This window comes from Zophobas morio, unplaced genomic scaffold, assembly GCF_036711695.1.
Source record: "Zophobas morio isolate AGI-343-1 ecotype UQ-CSIRO unplaced genomic scaffold, CSIRO_AGI_Zmor_V1 ptg000007l, whole genome shotgun sequence".
NCBI lineage: Eukaryota > Metazoa > Arthropoda > Insecta > Coleoptera > Tenebrionidae > Zophobas > Zophobas morio.
This window is the reverse complement of record NW_026972112.1, coordinates 7,830,107-7,849,932: the sequence shown is the minus strand read 5'-3', so window position 1 is coordinate 7,849,932 and position 19,826 is coordinate 7,830,107.

Here is a 19,826-nt window from a genome sequence, read left to right as displayed (position 1 = left end):
TTATTTCTCTACTTATTCTGTATGCATTTTTTATTGCAAAAGAGGAATTAATTTGAATGATGATATTTAGCTTCGCCTTATTATTATTACTACAATGTCACTAAATTTGATCCAAGAGAGCAATATTTTATAGATGTAATAATACTGAGATAACGTAACTTCAGATTAATATGACTTATCGATAAAACAACACACTTTTAATTTTGTGAAACAATGTTATCAGCTATCTTATGTAAGTTTGTTATCAAAATTTCAGTCCTTAAGCAGTTTTTTGGTTCTAGTGCCTATAGTCAAGACAAACTTATGATTTTAAATAATTATCAATAAAAAAACTGAAAACAAACTTTTCTGGATACATATCAATACTGATATCAAACTTTTAATAATTAACTTTACGTCATAAAAATCAACTGCCTTAAAACGTCGGGTCAAGAAATGGTGCGATAGACCTAGAAGTAGTTAATCAGAAATCGACCACATAATTATACCCAATAAAAATTTATTTCCAAAACCGAAATAGCATAACTGAAAAATAGGTCGCCTTAATCAAAAGAAAGGAAGATAATGAAGACGCTTACCTTTCTTGAAAACTGGGTTTTACCTACTTGCCCAAAACAAGTTTGAAACGGAAATTAAAAAAACTTAATCTATCTATCGATCACGAGACGAGCGTATTAAACTTTGGTGAAAACGGTAGCCTTCCTACACTTTTTTTATTTTAGAGCTTAAAATATAAATTTGACTCCTACTTTAAAAACACAAAAATTAAAATTCTGTACAAACACCAGATTCTGGATGACTAACACTCTAAATCTTTTAAGTGTTTAAAACAACAAAGACAAGAAAACAGAGACATATCTATAATTTGTACTTTAATAATACAGAACATTAAAAAATTCAGCATGAAACACGCTGCAGTGGTAAAGATATGACCGGATTTCTCATGCACTATGACGAAGAATAGAGTAAATATTTTATCTTACCGATTTTTTTCTCAGTTTTGTATTACTATAATTATGGATAAGAGTTCTAGCTAAGTACATAATTGCTGCGTAATGACTACTATTAAAAACCACAATACTGTCATTGAGTGCAGAAACATATAATAACGCATATATACAGTATCATCGAAAAAATGCATTTATGACCTTAGCGTTAAAATTAAGAAATTTATTTTTAAATTACGACATAAATAGCAATAATTGTTTTAGTTTATTAAATGCATGCAACCATTTCTTAAACACGTACGAGGTAAATTAAGTATTCATTATTCAAAATTAGGGTGGTTAGGTATTATGTCGGTGGCGCTGGATTTTCATAAATAATAATTATTAATTATTGCCACAGTATATTTTGATTGTATTTAACCAATAAAACACAACAACAAGTGTAAAAAAAGTGTTTAACGTGTTGTAAATCGTTCCCTTTGACGCAGTAATTCCCCTCGCTTTGTTTTTTGCGTAGATTTGAATATTTAAGCACTCTGTACACATGTTCCAGACACACAATGGCGGCATCAGTCATGTCTTCTATTTTCAGTTGGCGTTTGCATCAAATTTGACTTTCATAAATTCAAACTTGCGATAATTGAGGGTTGTCCGCATCATTTCGGGGGTGATGGGCGAATCGTGAGACACCACCAAGGCCTTATGGAACAAAAACAATGTTAATTATAAGTATAAGAGTGGGTACAGCAACAGTCTGGACCTGATGTATTTTTAATGATTATTTTTTCTTGCTTTATAAATGGGTGGGTCTGTGAATGTTTTTACTTGTGTCGGTTTCTGAAGTCATTGGCTGTTGTGCCGGCGCGCCTCAAGCATCCAATCGAGATTCCTCTCTTAGCATTTACATAAGTTCTTTTCAGGATGATCTGCATGTGAACATACCTATGCGAGCACAACATGGTGTGGCTAGGGCACAACGGACCTGCGTTAGTAATTAAGACATTTTAATTTTGTTTTGATTACACGGTTCATAGACGTGCCGTTTATGTGCTGAAGTAAATTATTCGAGGGGAAAATTTATTACGGCGAAACTGCGCAAATATACAATTATTTCTAAATTAAACAATAAATGGATTAGCGCCTGTAATCTGCTCGTTAGGTAAACGTTACGTAACTACAAGGATATGACGATGGCGGTGCTTAAGAGTGCAGAAAATCCCGAGAATCCATCAAAACGCTCGCGAATTCCTCATTCCGTAGATTTAAATGGCTAAATGTCCCGGTAATGGTGGCTCGTTGTGGTAACCGCAGACGTTATGACGTGGGAATTAGACAATCGATACAGGATTGGAGTTAAATAGTTATCAAATTTTCAGGGTAAATGTAGCAACACTAATTAACCTCGACACACAGAGAGAAACGCAAGATGATACGTAATTATAGCATGTGACAGAGGGTATTATTAGAGTTCTTGTTATTGATTGTGTACAGACATTGTCCACATAACTAATTGTAGTTGGTGGCTTTATTATATAAATACACGAAAAAAGGTTTTGTCGTCATGTCGGGCTTGTTTTTTCGACAAAACGAAACAAACAAACAAGAAAAATGAACATAAATAATATCGAAGTGTATTAATTTTGGACATAATTTCGGCTTAAAAAATGTTTTTATTTGTCAATGGAATTTTTGTGTATTGAAAGGTGGTCTCAAATCGAAAATCAAAACAACGTAAATAGATACAGGGCGTTTCATCTCAAGTACTTTCAATTCGGTACCTGTATGTTATCAGTGACCTAAAACATAAAATTTAATGTGAAATATTATAGTTGATGTTTCCACCGAAATTTACCAATTTATTATTCTTTGACGATCTATAATGTTTGGTTGCTTTGTTCCACATTTGGAAAAAATTGTTGGAATTTTCGAAAAAAGAAAGCCGATGACAATTTCCACAAGTCGAAATCTAAAAAAAATTCTTTAGGTAATTTCAAAATGATGATCCAAAAGTGGTCAAAAAATTGTCTATAATAATATTCCTTCATAATGTAATAGTGCAGAAACATAGGTATCTGTTAAATTAATCCTCCATAAAAAATGAGTAATGGAGATTCGAGACCAAGAATTTCGGAAACTTCTATTTTGAAACAGATTTTTCTTAAAAATATTGATGAAAAAATTCAGTCAGAAAAATTTTGATTTTTGAAAATTAGCCAAAGTTCTTCAAAAAACACAGGGAAATATCCTTGGCAGATTAAAAAACATTACTTGTTGATGAAATGTTTTAAATATTTTCGAAAACTGCCTCATTTTGATTTTATCGTTCTAGAAATATGGATGCAATTTTTGAAGGAATTAAGCGGAAAATAATTTGTCTAAGTTGCGACCTAATGGAAAATAATTTTCGAAATCTGCTGGAAAAAGAGTCAAAAAATTCCTTTTGTACCGAAAAGCCGGACCAAGTCTTTCGAAAAATTCAGTAAAATCTGGTTGAAATTTTTTTTTTTTTAATACATCTCGAAAATTGTGATTTTTTACTTTATTGATTCTGGAATTTTCAAAAAAATTAAGCCGAAAATAACTTTTACAAATCGAAATCAACAAGAAAATGTCTAAAGATAGTTTTCCAAGGGTGTTCGAAAAACGATCAAAAAATTAATTCATATTGAAAATGTTTAAAAGTTGTCTAAAAATTCTTAAACCATTCTGGGAAATGTAAAAAGAAAACGCAAATAACTTCTACAAGTCGGAATCTACAAGAAAATATCTATGGGTAAAAATTGTGATTTGTCAAAATCAGTCTTATCTTAGCAAGTAGTAGCCCCACCCACCCACCCGCTATTTTCTTAGAAGATATGTCATTTGTCAAAATCAGTTTTATCTTAGCAAGTCCTAGGTCCCACCCACCCGCCCTATTTTTATTCTAAGAACTAATTTTATTTCTGTTTAGTATAAGATAATTTTTGAAAAATTGTCAAAAATTCCGTGAAGAATATCTGCTTAAGATTTTTGAAAAGTCACCCAAAAATCCTTAAAAAAAAATAAGAAATATATTTCGATGTTTCCAAAAGCATAAGGTGTCTCAAAACAAGATATTCGAAAAATTCGGTAACAGTTTGAATTTTTTTTTAATATATCTTGTAAATTCTCATTTCCATTTTATCGTTCCGGAAAAATTTCTAGAATTTTCGAAGAAATCAACCCAAAAATGGTTTCCACAAGTCGAAGTCTGCAAAAAATTGTCTTTGGATAATTTTCTATGAATGCTCAAAAATCGGTAAAAAAGTCATTCATATTGAAAATTTGAGAATTTTGAAAAGTTGCTTAAAAATTCTCAAAACATTCACGGAAATACATTTCGGCTAGCTGATTAAAAAAATATAAGGTGTTAATGGTTCCGAACCGAGATTAACGAAAAATTGGTCAAATTTGATTGGAGAATGAATTTTTTTTAAATATCTCGAAAATTTTCATTTTTCATTTTATCGATTTTGGACAAATTGATAGAATTTTCAAATAAACGAAGTCGAAAATAACCTTTACAAGCCCAAATCAACAGGAAAATACTTAAATATAATTTTGGAAGGGTGTTCGAAAAACGGTCAAAAAATTAATTCATATTGAAAAATTGAGAATTTTGAAAAGTTGTCTACAAATATTGAAAGAATTTTGGGAAATACTAGAAGTCGAAAATAACTTCTACAAGTCTGAATCTACAAGAAAATGTCTTTGGGTAAAAATTGTCACTTTTGTCAAAATCAGTCTCTATTTAGCAGTACTAGCCCCACCCACCCGCCCTCTTTTTATTCTAACGACTAATTTTATTTCTGTTTAGATAATTTTCGAAAAATTGTCAAAAATTCCATGAAGAATTAAGACTTTTGAAAAGTTGCCGAAAAATCCTTAAAAAATTTTAAGAAATATATTTCGATGAGCTGATTCAAAAAGCACAAGGTGTTGGTGGTCTCCGAACAAGATATTCGAAAAATTCGGTAAAATTCGGTTTGAAAATAATTTTTTTAAATAGTTACATAATATCTTGAAAATTCTCATTTCCATTTTATCGTTCTGGAAAAATTTCTAGAATTTTCGAACAAATGAACCCGAAAATGGTTTCTACAGGTCGAAGTCTGCAAAAAATGTCTTTAGATCATTTTCTAGGGATGCTCAAAAATCGGTAAAATCATTCATTGGTATTGAAAGTTTGAGAATTTTGAAAAGTTGCATAAAAGTTGTACAAAAATTCAGGGAAATACATTTCAGCCAGTTGATTTAAAAAATATAAGGTGTTGATTGTCCCGAACCGAGATTATCGAAAAATTGGTAAAATTTGATTGGAGAATGAAATTTTTAAATATCTCGAAAACTGTAATTTTTCGTTTTATCGATTCTGGACAAATTGATAGAATTTTCAAATAAATGAAGCCAAAAATAACCTCTACAAGCCCAAATCAACAGAAAATACTCAAAGATAATTTTCGAAAGGTGTTCGAAAAACGGTCAAACAATTAATTCATATTGAAAAATTGAGAATTTTGAAGAGTTGTCTACAAATATTGAAAACATTTTGGGAAGTACAAGAAGCCGAAAATACCTTCTACAAGTCGGAATCTACAAGAAAATTTCTTTGGGTAAAACTTGTGATTTGTCAAAATCAGTCTTTATTTAGCAGTACTAGCCCCACCCACCCCCTATTTTCTTAGAAGATATATGTCATTTATCAAAATCAAACTTAACTTAGCAAGTACTAGCCCCACCCACCCGCCCTCTGTTTTCTTAGAAGGAATGTCATTTGCCAAAATCAGTCTTATCTTAGCATGTCTGTTTAGTATAAGATAATTTTCGAAAAATTGTAAAAAATTCCATGAAGAATAATTACTTAAGTTTTTTGAAAAGTTGCCTAAAATTCCTTAAAAAATTTAAGAAATATACTTTCGATGAGCTGATTCGAAAAACATAAGGTGTTGATGGTCTCGAAAAATTCGGTAAAATTCGGGTTGAAAATATTTTTTTTTAATCTATCTTAAAAATTTTCATTTCCATTTTATCGTTCTGGAAAAATTTCTAGAATTTTCCAAGAAATAAACCCGAAAATGGTATCTACAAGTCGAAGTCTGCAAAAAAATTTCTTTAGTCAATTTGCTATGGATGCTCAAAAATCGATAAAAAATTCATTCATTTTAAAAATTCGAGAATTTTGAAAAGTTGTTTCAAAATCGTGAAAATTCTCGGAAATACAAGAAGCCGAAAATAATAAATGTAAATCTACTAGAAAATGACCTTAAGTAATTCTGGACGAAAAATTGTCAAAAAAGCCATTGAATAATTAAATTTTTTGAAAAGTTGTGGGAAAATTCTCCAAAAATTCTAACAAACACATTTCGATGAGTTGATTCAAAAAATAAAGTGTTGATGGGCCCGGAACAAGATTTTCGAAAACATCGGTTTGAAAATGCATTTTTTCATTATTTCCAAAAATATGAAACATGGTCAAAAAGTTTATACGGAGACAAAAATTTAAATTTTTGGAAACTTGGCTAACAATTCTCGAAAAATTCCGAGAATTACGCTTCTAGGAGCTGATCCGGAAAATATAAGGTGCTGATTGTCCCAGAACAATATTTTCGAAAATTTCGGTAAAGTTCGGTTTGAAATTGAAATTAAAACTCGCGAAAATTCTCATTTTCATTTTACCGTTGTGGAAAAATTGATGAAATGGAGCCGAAAATAACTTCTACAAGTGGAAATATACAAAAAATATCTTTAAATGACTTAAAAAGCGGTTAAAACATTAGTTCATATGAAAATTTGGGAATTTTGAAAAGTTCCATAAAAATTCACAAAAAATTCAGAGAAACACATTTCGACGAGCTGATTCGAAAAATATAAGGTATTGCACGTCTCGAACAAGATTATCGAAAAATTTGGTAAAATCGGTTGGAAAATGAAATTTTTTAAACACCGCGAAACCGGGCGTTTTTCATTTTATCGATTCTGGACAAATTGATAGAATTTTCAAAGAAATGAAGCTAAAAATAACTTATATAAATAGAAATCAGCAAGAAAATGTCTCAAGATAATTTTCGAAAAGTGATCGAAAAATTGTCAAAATATTCATACTGAAAAAATGGAAAATTTTGAAAAGTTCTTTAAAAATTCTGAAAGAATTTTGTGAAATGTAAAAAACTGAAAATAATTTCTACAAGTCGGAATCTACTAGAAAATGTCTTTAGATAATTCTCGAAGGGTACACGAAAAACTGCCAAAAAAAAAACCTCATTGAATAATTAAGATTTTTGAAAAGTTGTTTTCCCAGAACAAGAATTTCGAATTCATCGATTTGGAAATGAATTTTTTAATCTCCAAAAATCTGAAACACGGTCAAAAATTTATACGGAGGAAAAAATTTAGATTCTCGAAAAATTCAGAGAAATACAGCTAATTCCAAAAACAAAATGTGTTGAAGGCCCCAGAACAAGATTTTTTAGAATTTTGGCAAAAATTCGGTTTGAACTAAATGTCGCGAAAATTGTCATTTTCATTTTATCGTTATGGAATAATTGATGGAATTTTCAAAGAAATGCAGCCGAAAGTAACTTCTAACAGTCAAAATCTACAAAGAAAATCTTCAAACAATTTTGGAAGGGCGCTCAAAATAATTGCCAAAAAATTTATTCATATTGAAAATTTCAGAATTTTGAAACGTTGCTTAAAATTTCTCAAAATATTCTGAGAAATACATTTCGACGAGCTGATTCAAAATACATGAGGTGTTGATGGTCACAGGCCAAGATTTTTGAAAAATTGGATAAAATTTCGTTTAAAAACAAAGGTTTTTAGATGTCCCGAAAATTATCGTCTTTCATTTTATCGATTTTGGAAAAATTAATGCAAATTCGAAGAAATAACGCCGAAAATAACTATTACAAGTCGAAATCTACAAGAAAATATAATTTTTGAAAAGTGCTCCAATAAACGGTTAAAAATTCATTGAAAAATGAGATCAAAGTAGTAGGTACTGATATAGGGACTTTACAGTCAAATAACTGCGAAATAAAGAGTTATTTATATTTAGAGTTATACTAAAGACTGTTGCTCTAAAAACGATAAACATAGAACAGTTTTTTGAAAATATAATTAGGTGTATTTTGAGACAATTTTCTCGTCTAACTAATTTAAAATTTTTGTGTAGATTAATAGTGATCTTTTTAAGTAAAAATTACAAAAATACAGTAAATTGTTCAACAGTTGTGTGGATTCTAAAAATAGTGATAGGGAAAAGAAGAAGAAAACAAGATTTATACAAATTTATTTGACTTCAATTTGTGAGTCACACTATCAAATTAAAAATATTTGGTGTTCATTTGAAAAAGTCATCAAGATGGCGATCATTTTTGTAATTATATCATTAAAAAATCAAGTAGGTATGTCTGCAATCAACCTAAAATTTAATCGATGATAGCTGACATAGCGGAGTGGTACAACCTAACCTCACTTTTTCGTAATAATTAATAATAATAAATACTTTTCACGAACTTTGTCAACTGTCATTTATCCACAATAGTATGAACTAATAAAACACACGTTCTTTTGACCACATCTTCTATCAAAAAAACAACACCATCTTGATGAAATGATGGCACATTTAAGATTTTACAATAATTTGTTCTCTTCTTTGGGACATTGTCTAATAAAATCGTCAAAAAACGACGGACGATATATGAAAATGTCAGATCTACTTTTCAGGTTCTAGGAGTCGTGAAACTTCAAAAAACATTATATAATTTTGTACCATAGAATTTATTTCTCCTTTCAATTGAACATTCAAAGTCTATTCACCGATATCAAATTTTGTTCTGTATTTAAAAAAATATTATGAGCTTACAAATTCACCATTTCAAAACGGTTAAAAATACCGGCATCTAAGTTACATTGTTCGATTTCTTTTGAGTCTCTCAGTCAAGGAAAATTAATTTTTGAGGCGGACAAATTGGCAGTTCGGGTTTAATGTATCAATAAAAATCTAATTTTTCTAAACAAAATATTGATTTACATTTATACAAATTACTATAAATTTGCCTTTAAAATTGCACGTTTGTTTATATTTTCCTAATTATGCTTAACTCTCCAAAAAATAGGAATTTTAAAATTTCTGCAGCTAACGCTTGTTATTATAACTACCTCCATCCATTTATCGCCTCACCAATACATTTTCCGCTAATGGCGTACAGAAAACACGACGAAAAAATCCCTGATTTATCGTACACACCGCATAAAAATAAAATAATACAAGCAACGCTTTTATCCTCCATTACTTCATGTTCCACCGGCATGAACGTCCGTACATCAGAAACAAGGATATATTTTACTTTTTGATGGAGGTCCGCATTGCTAGTAGGAACGGGCCGATAAAATTACATTGGTGCACCATCTATAATATAATAAATCATTCACCATCATAACCCCAGAGCCTGTACTTAGCACATCACGTATGATGTAGTGTTATATCAAGTTATCGTAATTACTTTTTTTCACCAGAATTCAACCCACGATTACGACAATTCCCTCTCTTTCTCACCCCTTTCGACGACCGAAGAGCAACAGACACAGAGCGAAGACACCGACGTGGCGACCGATTTCAGGAAAACACGATTTGGGCACTATGGCCGCCAGAATGCGAACGTTATTTATTGTTATTCGAGTGTAAATTTTTATGTTATTTGGGTCTTAATTATGGGCACGAAATATTAAATAACTATATACAGCCGGTTCGAAAAGAATGGCGTCTTGACTTTCTCGGATCTTCGAACATTTTCTTTTCGAGTGTACGTTTGTGATAAATATTCTCTGAAATGAAGAAATCTTTGCGCCATCGTAATTTACAAAAACGAGCATAATGACGTCATTAATTCTCAAATCGTGTTGCAGCGAACATAATTTATATCGCATCTGCAGTTCATGTTTTGTGTGTGAAATATTACCGAAATTCCTATTAATTACGGACGGGTAGAGTTTCTAATTATTTTTTTCCTCATCGAATTCGTGAAATTTATTGCTGTGGGTATAAAGTGAATCTAAGTCAAGTGTTAAAAATATAGACAATTATGAGCTGTTTAATTACATCTCTCACGATGCTATCCACCTATGATTAAAACTTACGGCAGTTGTAAAAGCCGGTAAGGTGTAAATTATTTATGTGGACGGGCACTAGCTTTTTCGAATTAATAATGAACGGGAAAACCTGCGGAATGGCGTTCATGGAGTTATTTAATGATGTAATGTAGTCTAGCTGGACAAAAAGTCGATGAAAGTTTGCAGAGTTATGTGATGGGAAAAAAGGGATAAGAAAAAGTTGCCCGGAAGTGTGTAAACAGTGAAGGAATGTTTATCCTCAATAGGAGTTTGATATTATGTCTAAATATCAGTGGTATTTCAAATTCCGCGCAAAAAAAATTATTATTAATATTTAAACTGGTGTTACCCAACACACTATGTTTAAACTAAATAAATTACAACAAATTGCTAATCAAAATTTTGTACATAAGCGTAGAGTTTGTTGATTTAGGACTAATTTCTCAAACTCGAATTACAAATGAAAAGTTTGATAGAATATAATCTCTGACGAAAATTAATCATGTCCTCTAATAGATGATAAGATAAGATACGATGATAAGAATGATAACATGTTTCAGCACCATTTTGTTTTATGATTATGATTAGTGCCAATTTTGGAAGTATTAACATGCTGTAATTTATTTTTAGATGAATTTTACACAGATTTTAGATATTTACAGTGGAATCAGTCTGGTTAGATCAAATCAGGTCAGTCAAGTCAGGTCAGGTTACGTCAGGTCGGCTCAGGTCAAGTCAGGTCAGGTCTACACATATAAAATCAATTTGAGCCAGGTTAGGCCAAGTTAGGAATGTTTTATAAAATAAACTTTATTTAAATAAAATTTTACCAACTTCAAAAATTTGGAACTTTATACGTAATATCAAAATTATTAAAACCATTTCTAAAATAAACTCTCAAATTAAATTTCACATTGCCAGATATAAAGTAATAATATTGTAATATTCCTAGATTTTTAACCGAACAGAAATGGGTATAGTTACAGGAAAAAAATATCATTTTCAGAGAGGACAAAAAAATGTTTATAATGTTCAAATCTTAGATATGTGTCCAACAATCTAGTTAAAATAAACACTAGATGATCTTTTGACAAACAGACACTGACATTTGAAAACTTAGTAAAAATTGCTCTTTTTAAACTAATAATAATTATTGTTACAATGATCTGTTATAAGGCAATTGGCAAATCCTTATTTCAAATATTTTTGGGAAATATTGAATCAATTCTCAAAAACGGCCAGTCCAGCAAAAACAGTTGGTACTATACCGGGTGTCTGGGAAAATAGTAAGTAAAATAATTCCTTGATGAGTGTTTTATTATTTATGAATTTGGAAGTTTTCAGTTGCACAGTTGTATTTTTAAATCGGGAGACTGTTGTGGACCCATGGTGCATTATTTTGGAAACCCATGAAGATGTTTTTTGGAAAGTGTTTAAAACAATTTTGGGGGACTTTGGTATTCTGTTTTTGGAAAATTCTGACCTGACTTGTTTTTGAGTCAATTTTGGGACCCCGTTTTCTTTTTGAAAAATTTAAAATAATCTTGAGGTTCCAAGTATTCCTGTTTAAAAAGAATTTGAAAGTGTTTTGTAGCCTCTAATGTGTTTTCTTATAATAATTTAATTAAATTTCTTAGAGGATACGTCATTTGCTAAAATTAGTCTTATCTTAGCAGAGGTACTAGCCCCACCCACCCGCCCTCTCTTTTCTTAGATAGTATTTCATTTGCCAAAATCAGTTTTATCTTAGCAGGTACTAGCTCGTCCGCCCGCCCTCTCTTTTCATAGAGGGTATCTCATTTGCTAAAATCAGTTTTATCCGCTCTAAGAAAAGAGAGGGTGGGAGAGCAGGGCTAGTATCTGATAAGATAAGATAGATTTTGGCTAATGAGATATCTTCAAAGGAAATAGAGGAGGGGGGAGGCGGGGCTAACACCTGCTAAGATAAGACTGATTTTGGCAAATGAGATGCCTCTAAGAAAATAGAGGGCGGGTGGGGGGGTTAGTACCTTCTAAAATAAGATCGATTTTGACAAATGACATACTTTGTAAGAAAAGACAGGGTGGGTGGGCGGGGCTACGATAACTGATTTTGGCAAATGACATATTTTTGAAGAAAAGAACGGGTGGGTGGGCGGGGCTAGTAGTTGCTAAGATAAAACTGATTTTAGCAGGTGCTAGCCCTGCCCACCGGTCCTCTATTTTCTTAGAGGGTATGTCATATGTCAAAATCAGTTTTATCTTAGCAGCTACTAGTCCCGTCCACCCACCATCTCTTTTCTCAGAGGGTATGTCATTTGCCAAAATCAGTCTTATCTTGGCAGCTACCAGCCCCGCCCACCCACCCTCTCTTTTCTTAGAGGGCATGTCATTTGCCAAAATTAGTTTTATCTTAGCAAGTACTGATGACTAAATTTTACAAAAAATGATCAAAATTTGGAAACATTACGAGCTTACTTATATGCACAAGCCAGGAATTTTGAACATCTTCTCTAGTGTTTAGTTTGTTATACTTTGATAGATTTTTGTTTTGTTGGTTTTGTTTTTGTTTGTAATTAAGAATTTGTTTATTATTTTTTTGGGACTCCCGAAACTCCCATACTTAACGTACCGAAGAGTTAATCCACAATTTTCCAAACACTCGGTATAGTTTATCATATTGTAACTGGCAAGTGAGTTATCTACGCATGTTTCTGCAAAAAACAAATTTTTTAGGAATAAATAAAACAAATAATGTGCGTAATGGAAGACAATTCTGTAAAGGTGAAAAAAAAAGTTCAGCACCAGGCGACATTCGAACTTGTGATTCGCCATCGTCGGTCCTATTAATTTTCGGCTACGGTGGATTGGTTTATAGATTTTCGTTGTCATAATCATGTACGGTCAAAAACCATATACCTAATCTAAAACAAGTTTATTTATATATCCTATATTTTTCTTCTTCTAAGTGAAATTTATATTATTTTTTTTTATTTATTTTTTTATTATTTTTTATATATTTACTTAGATAATTGAGTACTGCAATAATTTAGATCACGTCTACATACCTATTATAGTTTTTCTAATTATACGTGATACATACATACATCAAAAGTAGCGATCTATCATGCAACCTGAATTATTGGTTGCCTACCCGTCAGTAGCAAATCCCCTGAAAAGGCGTAAGGAGGTTAGGTTATGATTAACATTTTTGTGGCAGGCAGCAACAAGTAGTCATCAAGCCCAACTCAACAGGAAAATGTCCAAAAATAATTTTTGAAGGATGTTCGAAAAACGGTTAAAAAATTCATTCATACTGAAGAATTGAGAATTTTGAAAAAGTTGTTTCAAAATACAGAAAACATTCTGGGAAATACAAGAACCCGAAAATAACTTCTACAAGTGTAAGTCTACCGGAAAATGTCTTTAGGTAATTCTCGAAGGGTGCTCGAAATATTGTCACAAAAACTCATTGAACAATTAAGATTTTTGAAAAATTGTAACACATTTCGATGAGCTGATTCGAAAAAACATAAGGGAAGTTCCGGAACTACAGTTTCGAAAATGTTTTTTATAATCTTCAAATATTTAAAACAAGGTCAAAATTTATACGGAGCTAAAACTTTTGATTTTTGGAAACATGGCTAACAATTCTCGCCAGATTCAGAGAAATTCAATTCGACGGGCTGAGTTGGAAAAAACAGGGAGTTGATGGCCCCAGAACAAGATTTTCGAAAATTTCGGAAAATTCGGTTTGAAATTGAAATTAAATATCACGAAAATTGTCACTTTCATTTTATTGTTATGGAAAAATTAATTAAATTTTCAGAGAAATGAAGCCGAAAATAACTTCTGCAAGTCAAAATCTGCAAAATAATATCCTTAATAATTTTCTATGGGTGCTGAAAAAAACGCCAAAAAACTTCATTCATCTTGAAAATTTTTTGAAAAGTTGCTTCAAATTTCTCAAAAATTCAGGGAAATCATTTCGACAAACTGATTTGAAAATTAAAAGATGTTGATGGTCTCGAACCAAGATTGTCGAAAAATTTGTTTGGAAAATGATTTTTTTTAGTATCTTGAAAATTGTCATTTTTATTTTTATCGATTTTGGACAAATTGATAGAATTTTCAAAGAAATGAAACTGCAAATAACTTTTAGAAATCGAAATCAACAAGAAAATGTCTAAAGATAATTTTCGAAAGGTGCTCGAAAAACTGTCATTGAATAATTAAGATTTTTTAAAGATGCGTGAAACTCCTCAAAAAATTCTAACAAACACATTTCCATGAACTGATTCGAAAAACATAAAGTCTTGATGGTCTGGGAACAAGATTTTCTAAAACATTGGTTTGAAAATAATGGTTTTAATAATCTCCAAAAATTTGAAAGACGGTCAAAAATTTATAAGGAGATAAAAATTTAGATTTTTGAACATATGGCTAACAATTCTCGAAAAATTCAGAGAAATACAATTCGACGAGTTGATCCGGAAAACATAAGGTGTTGATGGCCCCAAAACAAGATTTTCGAAAATTTCGGTAAAATTAAAATTAAATATCGCAAAAATTGTCATTTTCATTTCATCAAATGGTGGCATTTTCAAAGGAATGAAGCCAAAAATGACACATTTCCATGAACTGATTCGAAAAACATAAAGTCTTGATGGTCTGGGAACAAGACTTTCTAAAACATTGGTTTGAAAATAATGTTTTTAATAATCTCCAAAAATTTGAAACACGGTCAAAAATTTATACGGAGCTAAAAATTCTAGAAAAATTTAGAGAAATACAATTCGACGAGTTGATCCGGAAAACATAAGGTGTTGATGGCCCCAAAACCAGATTTTCGAAAATTTCGGTACAATTAAAATTAAATATCGCGAAAATTGTCATTTTTATTTTATCAAATGGTGGAATTTTCAAAGAAATGAAGCCAAAAATGACTTCTACAAGTCTAAATCTGTCGACGGGTGCGGTCAAAAATGTGTAATGAAAATTTAAGAAGTTTGGAAAGTTGCTTAAAAATTCTCAAAAATTCGGAGAACTGCGTTTCGACGAGCTGATTTGTATTATTATCGTAAAATTTCTTGTACTACAAAGTCAGGTCTGGTTTTTTACGTAACATTGGTTGCATACTTCCAATCAATTAACGCGTTTTTTTTTGTTTTTTTTTTTTTTTTCATTGAAATAGGGTCTTTATGGTGTATGTTCAGAGTAAAAAAAATCTTCCGATATATTCAGACCATAATAGTATAATTAATTACACGAGTTTTATACGAAACATACGGCGCTTTCTCTACTTTGTATCGTTTTAAAGAAAAAAATGAACTTCTAAATCTAGCGAATTTTGCGGCAGTTGGCAACATTTTCGGAATGTAAGAATGACGGTTATAAAAAATATATTATTTGCAAAAATTTTTAGATTTTTTTGTCAGGTTGGCAACATATTCATAATTTTATTATGCCACAACTGACTACAAATTCAAATTTTGGGCACCAATTCACTAGCAACTACCTCATTCTTTTTGGTTTTCAGACGCGCTCTTGTCAAAATTGACAACTTTGAACTGGCATACGAAAATTGCTGTTGATAATTCAGAATTGCCAACCCAAAGAATTTGCTTCAATCATTAATAGTCACCCGGTATAAATATAATGAGCGTTTTACTCCTCCGAAAATCACGAAAAATATTTGAAAAAAAAATCGAGTTTGAACGTTGGCGGCTCACTTTTGTCAACCTTATTAGAAAAATAAATTACCTTATTAATTTTGGATAGAATTGTTAGAATTAGAGATATATTTTGTATCAGTTTGAAAAATAAGTACATATTAAATTTCTAAAACAGTGTCGCAACTCCTACTTTCGATTAATTCTTGTTATTAAAGACATTTAAAACCATATTTTATTTTGGAAATTTCAATATGTACCTGTGTCTTTCAAAAAATTAAAAAATTGCGCAAAATATCTAAAGAAAAAGCATTAAAAACATGGAATGTTATAATGTTCACCTTTATTATTATTACTAGAAAGATGATAGAGATATTACAAATAAGGTTATTGCATTTTTATGACTCTTTTTAATGTTAAAAAATTTACATAACTTGGCAACGCTGTATCAGGGTTTTAAAAATAAACTACAGTTATAAAACATAAGAAAAAAGCTATTATTAAATTAAACTGAGTCATATATTCCGTCCCAATTTTTTAATAATCACTTTCCAGAAGATTATCACGTCAGGGGGCAATTCTGAATCAAACCTGCTGTTAAAATTTAAAAGTGGTTAAAAAATAACCACCCAATCAGATTTACCTCGTTACCATGGAAATTTGCAATTTAACACCCTTTAAACTGAACAAGTTTAATTCAGAATTGCTCCTTATTTATTGCTAATCGATCCAGTCCAGAGACAAAATTTTAGATTAAATTGGTAGGTGCAGGTGTTGCGACAAAAACTTGAACTTACAGTTAATAAACGGTAATATTACTCCGATAAAATTAATTTATGACACCCTTTCTGGTTGTTAAATTTTTTACAATACCAAATTTAGTCAATGAACTTCATTCAAGCACAACAGAAATGACACGTGTCATTAGTTTCATAAAAAGGATTTGTTACGCACTAGTAAAATTGAAAGAGTTCAAATTCAATAAGGAAACAGTGATCTAGGTATCATATAGAGTCCTTAAAAAATAAAAGATTTTTACAATAAAATGACAATAGAAAATTTTTAATTTTTGAATACACAAATAATTTATTAAATAAATAAAAAACTTAATAATGTGGTTGTCAGTAGAAACAGGTTGTAAGTCGTTCCTGAAAAGTTTGTCTCCTGTGATTTTTAAGCAACAAATGCATAGTTTAAATATTACTTCACTGTTTGGTTTGTTTTCTTATCTATTGATAACACTGTTTGACCAATATAAATCAGCAAAGTTGAGCGATAACAGTTATCACACTTGTACGTGATTAAACAATATATGTGCCTGTTTATTCTTTTATCACTGTTACTAAATAAGGAGTATATATTTTTAATAAGTTATTGACAGCAAATAAATCATGTCGTTGTCGAACTGGTTTCAACAATTGAAAGTTGCTTTTAACTGTATAAAATTTTCTCTAATTTATTGGAGTGTCAAACTTTGAAAGTAAAATTGCAAAACTTAACTGACTTATTATTATTCACTGAAAACACAAATAATAGTGCAGTTTTTGATAAAAAAATTATAATTTTTTGACTCATTTTGTAGTAAAACAGAAACTCACTCCAGCTATACAAAAATAAATTTTGAAGGCTTCAATTATCCATAATTTTTGCCCGTTCTCAGACGTTCTGACATCCAGTGATTAGAAAAATGTCTCCTTGTTCTTGACATTAAATCTGTAATAGTCGCATTTCGTCAGACAACTTTCCAAAGCCTGCAAATGTCACGTGATGTTAAAATTACAATCCCAAAAATAAAATTTCGACATGTCAAAGAAACAAACATAAATCATCGCACCTCATTTAGTCTAGCGTAATTGATTTTACCCGTGGCCTTCTAAAATCAATTTATCTCTAGTTAAATATTTATAAATAGACTCGTTTTAACACCTTTCGTACTCACAAATAGAAGTAATTTAAAACTAAATCATATAATTAGCCGTAAATGACACAAAATAACATTAATTTATTCATGAGTAGGAAACAAACAGTTCGTTATTTTAGTTAATAACATTTTTATAAATTTTTAAGGAGACGTCGATCCCCGTTCGGAAATCGGTCTGGTTGTGAATGGCTGCGCCATCTCTCGGCGCTTCGTCGAATCACACTCCACTGTAATTTTCAGCTCAAATAAATAATAAACGGCAAATAATTGCGGTAATAAATTTTAAAACGATGGAAATATTCGCGGCACAAATATAATAAATATTGCACGAGAAAAACGAGCAGCTTTCCTCGTTTTCATTTTTATCACAAAATAATGCGCTTTTAAATAACTTATTATTTAAATTTTATTATATAATAGCAGCGTTCACATGCTAGTTTTTTATTACGAGTTTTTATAAAAATAAGCGGCGAGTTGTAGTTGGAGCTTTTGCCGTCGGAAAGCTTATCACACCTGAACGCCCACACGAAATTACGGACATCGGTTACGGTGATTTTGATCAGTTTTGCATAAACAATTAGATATCCGTTTCAGCTTTGGAAAAAACTCCCCGTTTTCCCCCTAAAAAAGGCGTAAATATTTAATTCGTCGTCGTAACGCGCCGTTCGAGGCAGAACCGTTGAGTAAACGCGGACATTTTTCAGTGGCATTATTATTTCATAAACTAAGTACAAATTGCTATACTTATCGTTGATAACAGGACCCAAGCATATTATTTTCCACATATTTGCAACCTTTTTCTTTTGTCATGTTGTTTTTTCGTCGTTTTTTCCGAACGTCCAGGTATTCGGTAAGTTCGGACAGACAATAAATTTTGTTAATATATTTCCACCACACCCACATTTTATTACAAACAGCCAACGATTTTATCGAGCAGAATCAATGTTTTTTCGACGACCACTCCCCTGGCCCGGCGTAGATTTCATATCACATTTATGAATAAGGTATGAGGAATTTTCTGAGTAAGATTTATTGAGCCTGCGTCAAAATCTAACTAATTTATAAAGGAAAAACAGGAACATTTTTTATTAATTCCACAGTGGTACCTCCCCCTCAAATATTTCCAACCCTTTTGTACTTGCCGAAAATGATTTTTTCGCGCTTTTTACGCCATGTGGATGCATAATCAAATCCTAACGTTGGAATATTTTTGCATTTATAAACTCACCCCGAGGCGGGACTGCCGTGCGGTTTTTGTTTTTCTTTGCGAATACAGACCGTGGAAGACATGCGGTGTCTAATTTAATTTTACCTAGTCTACAATAAATCATTTGATTCCATTTTGGATTATTAGTATCACGTTTCTGTTGAAATGGATTTCACATAAAGCTTAAGATCGGATTTCCACGGCGGGTCATGAATATGAGCTCTGACAGCGATAGTTTGAATGAGTTGTGGTCTAGTGTGTTTCAGAGAATAACAAATTCTAAGTTTCCTGAGATATAGATAGAAATCTACAACATATATGTTTCTCGTGCATAATTGTAAAAAGAATATTACATTTTATCACATTTGACTGTAACTTACTCATACAGAGTGTCGTCTTTCTTATAAGCTGTTGTGTATTTATGCGATTTTGTGAAATCGCATGTTAGTAATAATTGTAGAATAATTAAAACTCGATACGTGCACGTTTCTCATGAACTATGTATGTATTTTAAATCTATATAATAAAAAACAAATGAGAATGCAAATTTAATTAAGTATTGCGGCAAAGTGTGAAGTGCAGATTTTCTATAAAAAGTCAACAGTCAATTAAATTTACATCTAATTGGTTGCTAATTAATCAATGTTATCGTGAAGGAAATAAAACAAGTAACCAATTTTATATAAATTATATCTGCGTGTGTATTTGTTGATAAACTTGACCCCACCATGTTAAATGTTATTTCTTATTGATTTGGTTAAAAACTTTTAATAAGCCAACCTAACTATGTGTTTATTATAACTTTTGAATTTTATTAAAATACAACTGTTCTTTATTACGCTAAATAAATGTAAAATAATTTTTGGTTGACCTATGTATCTAAATAAACGAATTCGAAGACAAAGTTTTGAAAGATATTTTAAGTGATATCCAATTGGCGAAAATGTATTATCAGTAGATGCGTAACT